We start from the raw sequence: 6780 nt of genomic DNA, 5'->3' as shown, positions 1-6780 counted from the left end.
CTGTCCAAGCCCCCAAGGTCTGGACCAGTCTGCCAGCGGAGGTGGTTCAAGCACCTACATTGAACACCTTCAAGAGTAAATTGGATGCCTATCTTGCTGGGATCCTATGACCCCTGCTGACTTCCTGTCCTTTGGGCGGGGGGCTGGACTCGATGATCTCCCGAGGTCCCTTCCAGCCCTAATGTCTATGAAATCTATGAAATCTATGGGGTATAACTGTGCAGTGCTTCTGTGGATGCGGGGGTCTGAGGTATGATGAGAGAATGTCTGCCTGCAGAAGGTGATCACAAGTTGGGGTGTGAGTCTGGGTTGTCGCCCTGATGAAGACTATGAGGAGGAATTGGGTCTTAGCCCAGGGAGAATTAGCTTGGGAATTGGGTCTTAGCCCAGGAGACTAACCTGCAAGATCACCAGAAGGATGGCAAAGTATTACCCCAACCTCAGTAGTGGAGAGCCAAGTTCCCTAAAGGGGTCCGGGTTAGGGTTAGGGAGAAGGAGGGAGCAAGGGCAGCTCCAGTCCACGGACGGACTGCATCAGATCAGGGAGCAAGTGTCTGAGCACAGGTCAGAGCCATCCCGCCCTCTGTGTGTTTGTGTGACTCAAACTGCCTGTAGTGTCGTGTCCATAGACACCATGTATTTATGTTAATAACCTGTTAACCTGTCAAGTTCACATGCTTGTTTTTGCCATTTCCATTACAATACATTCTTGTTATCTAACTTCACACACTTCTCCGGTGTGTGTGTGTATGCAGTTTCAAGTGCTTAGGGGAGTCAGGCTGTAGACTAATAGTAGGCATTATAGCTCCACAGGTCCCCCATTCTCTGGCTGGGATTCTTAGATTGGCTTATTAAATCAAGGGACTCTGGACCCTCGTCAGCAACAAACTGCCAGGCTTCTCACCCTGGCCCAAACTGTGCCAGGTGCCATCCTGGCCCAAATCTGCCAGCAAAAGTGCCAGGCTCTAACCTTGGTCAGCACGCTCCAGGGATTAATACCCCTATGGTATCATCCCACTGAAAATCAAGGAAAAGAAAAAGGGAAAGAAGGGGCAGGGAATAGGGGTCTCAAACCCTGACACTGACTTTCTTTCCTTGTACCTGAGGCTTTCCCATCACATAGCTTCAGCTTGCTTCTCCAGTGAAGGGGAGGGACCAGTTGCTCCGGCTCCCAATTCAGCTTTTCAGCTCTCAGTGGTCCCAGGGGAAAGAGGCTAAGCCTCAGTTGAGTTGCTCCTATGTTACTGGTGTGGCATCGCACAAGCTTTTCCAACCATGGCTTTAAAGGTTTTTAGTCTTTCTTCTTAGCCAATTCATTTTTAAAAAGAACAATGCCCAATTCAGCCAATTAGGTGGGGGGTCTGATCGCCGCTTGCTTGTGATGAGAAGCCAGGTTTGCTGCTTACAGTAAAGAGCAGGGGGTTAGGGTGATTTCTAAACCTAAGGGCTGATTTGCCTCAGGTATCTACGTACTTGCAGTTTCTCTTGAAATCACCAAGCCAGAGGAGAGAGGTCATAGATACACAGCAAGCATATAGAACAGGAATATATATACAGCAAAGCAGATACAAACCAAAAAAAGAAATAGACAATCATAGTTAAACTAAAACCATGTTTTACAGCAACGTAGTTTGCTGTATAAATAGCACACTTTGCAGTACAAAATGCTAATGCATTTTGTGTACTTGTTACACCAGTGAACCACCTATTACCAAAAAAAAAAGGAAGAGAAACCCCTGGAAACCCTTTGGCAAATCTTTTTTGAGAAGCTCAACTCTGAAATAAAATGAACTCACCCACAGGTCTGCTGTCGTCTCAGCATCTGCCTAGAATACAGCTGCTGCTTAAACAGTTTTGTGGCTGTGCCTTCTAGTTCAACAGGGGAAGGAAGCAGTGTCAGATTTGTCTTCTAAATAGGCGGGGGATAGGATGAGTTGTACTTATTTTACTTTTATAATCAAAGCAAAATGAAACTCAACGGGCATGTCTACAAGTGTATTTACAGCAGCTTAAATTTACTGCGCAGTAAGTGGGAATAGGCTGGCGTCTACATTCACAGGCAGGCATTAAAGCACATTCATGCTGCGTGTAGTCTGTGTTACTGCGCAGTACGGCGTCTACACATGCCTTGAAGCGCAGTAAGTAATCGGGTTTAAATTCGATCCCTGCATCATGCCAGTATCAAAACTACACTCAGGTCAGCGTAAGTTGCCTTTTTCACTGTGCTGCACGGGCATGCACGTGTAGATGGGTGCCTATGCCGTGCAGTGATTTTGGTTACTCCACAGTAAATGATCATGGGTAGACACGCCCAGCACTTAACACCAAGGCTAGCCAGGGCCCTTCTGATCGCGTGTTCTGACTCAGAGCACAGCACGGATCCTTCCCCAAGAATTTCTGGATAAACTCATAAGCTTTATTATGTGTCTTTAAAAAGGAAGCTATTAGTGTTTCCAGTTATTTGTTCCAATAATTAATCACACTTGTGGTTAAATATCTGCATTATTTTCCTACTCTGGACTGATCTAGCTTCAGCTTCCAGCCTTTGTGTCTTAATTTTCCTTTTCTTCCTCTTGATTATAGCGTTATATACCATTGGAAATCTCTTCCCCAGGTACTTCTAGACCATAATCAAGCCACCACTTGACCTTGTTTTGCAGAAACTAAATACATTTGAGCTTCTCTAGTCTTTCCCAAATCAGGATGGTTTTCCAGACCCCAAATCCTTCTTGTAGATCTTTTCTGATGTCTTTCCAAAATGTCAGCATCTGTATGGACACTGGCACTGGACTTTCCACTCCACCCATCATCTCATTATAGATGTTATCATCTATAGAAGTAATGCCTCCTCCCTGCTTCTAGTTGGAATTCTTCTGCTAATAAAACCAGGGATTGCATTCACCCTCTCCATTATGGTATTAGACTGCAAGTTCAAACTCACTTGGTTCTCTATCACGGCACTTACATCCTTTGCAGATATACTGCTTGCCATTATATTGGCCCCTATCTTAGAACATGACTTATGTTCTTCATCCTTAAAATGCATAACACAGCTCTGGGCTGTATTAAAAATAAGTTTCTCAAATAAGCACATCTTGCTGAGCAATTCAAACTGGTCTAGACAAATTTGTCTTCATCATTACTTTCTCACTGTTGACATTATACTTCAGTATCATCAAATCATAGAAAATGAGGGTGTGAAGGGACCTCAGGAGGTCACATCTAGTCCAACCCCCTGCCCAAAGCAGGACCAGCCCCAACTACATCATCCCAGCCAGGGCTTTGTCTACCCAGGTCTTAAAAATCTCCAGGGATGGGGAGTCCATCACCTCTCTGGGTAACCTGTTCCAGTGCTTTACTATCTTCCTAACATCTAACCTCAACTTCTCTTGCTGCAACTTGAGCCCATTGCTCCTTATTCTGTCATCTGTCCCACTGAGAACAGTCCAGCTCCATCCTTTTTTCAACCTCCCTTCAGGTAGTTGAAGGCTGCTATTAAATCCCACCTCTGTCTTCTTTTCTCTAAACTAAATAAGCCCAGTTCCCTCAGCCTCTCCTCACAAGTCATGTCCCCCAGCCCTCACCATTTTTACTGTCCTCCACTAGAGTCTCTCCAATTTTTCCACATCCTTTCTGTAGTGGGGGGCCCAAAACTGAACACAGTACTTCAGATATGGCCTCACTAGTGCTGAATAGAGGGGAATTATCATTTCTTCCTTTGACCTGCTGGCAACACACCTACCAATACAGCCCAGGATGCCATTAGCCTTCTTGGCAACAAGGGCACACTGTTGGCTCATATTCAGCTTATTGTCCACTGTCACCCCCAGGTCCTTTTCTGCAGAGCTGCTGCCCGGCCAGTCACCCCCAGCCTGTCCCAGTGCATGGGATTGCTCTGTCTTATGTGCAGGACCTTGCACTTGTCCTTGTTGAACCTCATGAGATTCCTTTTGGCCCAATCCTCCAATATGTCAAGGTCACTCTGAATCCTAGCCCTACCCTCCAGAGTATCTACTGCTCCCCACAGCTTGGTGTCATCTGCAAACTTGCTGAGGGTGCACCCTGTGTCATCTTCCAGGTCATTCAAACCTGGCCCCAGGACTGACCCCTGGGGCACTTCATACCGGCTACCAACTAGACATCAAGCCATTGATTATTACCCTCTGAGCCCGATACTTCAGTCAGTTTTCTATCCACCTTACAGTCTATTAATCCAGCCCACACTTCCTTAGCTTGCCTGCAAGAATGTTGTGGGAGACCATATCAAAAGCCTCACTAAACTGAAGGTATACCATATCCACTGGTCTTCTCACATCCACAGAGCCAGTCACTCCATCATAGAAGGCAATCAGGTTGGTCAGGCATGACTTGCCCCTGGTGAACCCATGCTGACTGTTCCTAATCACCTTCTTCTCCTCCAAGTGCTTAGAAATGGATTCCTTGAGGATCTGCTTCATGGTTTTTCCAGGGACTGAGGTGAGGCTGACAGGTCTGTAGATCCCTGGATCCTTCCTCCTTCCCTTTCTTAAATGTGGGCACTACGTTTGCCCCTTTCCAATCATCTGGGACAGGTGTGGTAAATTATTTCAGATGGAGGTCTGCTTACCGAGTTTTGGCAAGCTGTTGAGGGCTGCTGGGGTAGTCCCGCCCCTTGACAGATGCCCTGCCCCCCATAACCATCTTGTGATCGGAAGTCCCACCCCCCCAACCCCAACCTTTGCCACCAGAAGTCCCTCCCCTTGCTCCCAGAAGTACTCCTTTCAGCAAGGGGTTTTGCCATCTCAGAACCAGAAAAATACCAACCCCAACCTTTGCCACCAGAAGTCCCTCCCCTTGCTCCCAGAAGTACTCCTTTCAGCAAGGGATTTTGCCATCTCAGAACCAGAAAAATACCAAATTATATTCTAAAAAGTGAATGAACATCTGCAATATTCATTGATTTTATTTCAAAATTTTTTTTTGTCCTGATTTACATGTGGTTGTGTAGTGTACATAGAGGTGATTGCACAATAACTTAAAATGAAGTCTTACTCTTGTATGTTGTGGGGGGAATTGGAGGCTGTATAGGTTTGTGGGGGGCTGTGGGTGTGGCGGGCCAGTAGGGGGCATTCCTGCATTAAGCCACCCACCTCCTTGAACCTGACCACCTTCCAGGCTCCGAGTGCCTCCCTAGGGGTGCCTTATGTCCAGCCGACCTCCTTCCTGAAGCACACTCGCTAGCCTGGGGGTAACATAGCTGCCACCACCCTGAGAAGGGACTCACTCTTAGCCCTGTGTCCTCAGGGAACACAGGCCTAAAGTTAACCCAGATGCTCAACCCAGTACAGGCACTCGGGGCACTTCCCCAAGTCAGAGGCAAAATGGAAAGTTTTCCTTAGTCCACAGACCTAAGGGGTCTCTTGGGCATAATTTAGATCCACTCCTCAATAAGTCTCCCACACTGGTCACAAAGGAGAACTTTATTGATTACAGGGGTAGGGTGAAAATAGGGTACAAGGTTTAGCAATATCCTAGAAATCCTAAAGAGCAAACCTTTGCTCTTTAGGAGCAAAGAGGTAGCCTTTTGATCATGCATCTGAGTTACTGCCAGCTAGCTATCTAATCAGCTCTCCAGTAGCTTACTCACAAGCATCTTCCAAAGGCAGGTGAAGTTTCCCTCTGAAGGCAGGCTGTTTCTAGCCCGTGAGTTTTGGGGGAGAGAGCCAGTTTCAGATGGTAAAGCTCCTCTGAATCCCCCGCATGGCTGCTGCTCCCCCTCTCCTGGGCAGTCTTAACTTATATAGCCCCTGTGACCTCATTCACCTGGTCCAGTGGAGGCCAGCTCTGGTTGGCTGTCGGCCAACCAATTTGAAATACACCACTAGTTGCCGGGCAGACTCCAGCCCATGAGGTAGATGCCCCTCACCCAGGTACCCGATACCAGTCACGTAGGCAGAGGGAGCAGGTTTCCCCCCTCCCTCAGGAATGTAGCCAGCTCAGGTGAGCTAAAGAGATAGGGTAAGAGTGTGTCGCCTCTGCTGGTCACAGCACAGAGATTTAATTACATTATCACAGGGCAGAGATTTTGGGGAGAAACCAAGGTGGCTTTCTGCCACAGTGGGTATGTGGGTATGTCAGGTGTGGGAGAGGGTGTGTCTGTGGGGAGTAGATAGGTGTGGGAGGTGTGGGGTGAAGGAGCATGTGGGTGTCTATGTGGATATGTGGGGTGTGGGTAGCTATGGGGTTTGTGGGGAAAAGTGCATGTGGGGGAGGGTGGGCTGGATATGTGACGGGGTGTGGGAGTCTGCTCATATGACAGTGCGAGGTGCATATGTATGGTGAAGTGTGCATGTGGGACTCACCCTGCAATCACACACACACACACAGAGCCCTTCTGCTCCTGGCTGTGGGGTACCAGCATGAGCCCCGTGCTCCCATGGTCTGACGATGCCGCCAGGAGCCATGTGGTGCTGAAGCAGTGTGAAGGCAGACAAGCAGGGAGATGGCTGAGGGTGGGGCAGGGCTCGGCTGCTGGATCCTCCTGCCCCAGGCTCCTGTCATCTTTGACAGGTATCTGCGGGAGATAAATATTTTCTAAATTTGTGGGGGGCCCATGGGCTGGATAGAATGGCCTGGTGGGCCAAATCCAGCCTTTGGGCCTTATTTTGCCTGCCCCTGATCTGGGACATCTCCTAATCGCCATGAGTTTTCAAAGAAAAAAAGAGGACCCGGGAAATTACAGGCCAGTTAGTCTTACCTCAATCCCGGGTAAGCTCTTTGAAAAAATTATCCTGGCACACA

The 6780-nt window shown here is 47.9% G+C and overlaps 1 protein-coding gene across 1 annotated transcript in view; it reads right to left on the bottom strand.

Moving 5' to 3' along the window:
• Window positions 1-1887, bottom strand: part of ACKR2 (atypical chemokine receptor 2) — a 13845-nt gene extending 11958 nt beyond the window's left edge. Inside the window, exon 1 of the mRNA XM_019529319.1 lies at window positions 1797-1887. The gene's annotated coding sequence lies outside the window, so the exon portion shown is untranslated. The remainder of the gene's footprint in view (window positions 1-1796) is intronic.
• Between the last annotated feature and the right edge of the window lie 4893 nt (window positions 1888-6780).

Source organism: Crocodylus porosus, unplaced genomic scaffold (assembly GCF_001723895.1).
Source record: "Crocodylus porosus isolate Cpor-Errol unplaced genomic scaffold, CroPor_comp1, whole genome shotgun sequence".
Lineage (NCBI taxonomy): Eukaryota > Metazoa > Chordata > Crocodylia > Crocodylidae > Crocodylus > Crocodylus porosus.
Note: the sequence above shows the minus strand (reverse complement) of the source record. Positions and strands in the feature narration are given on the sequence as shown.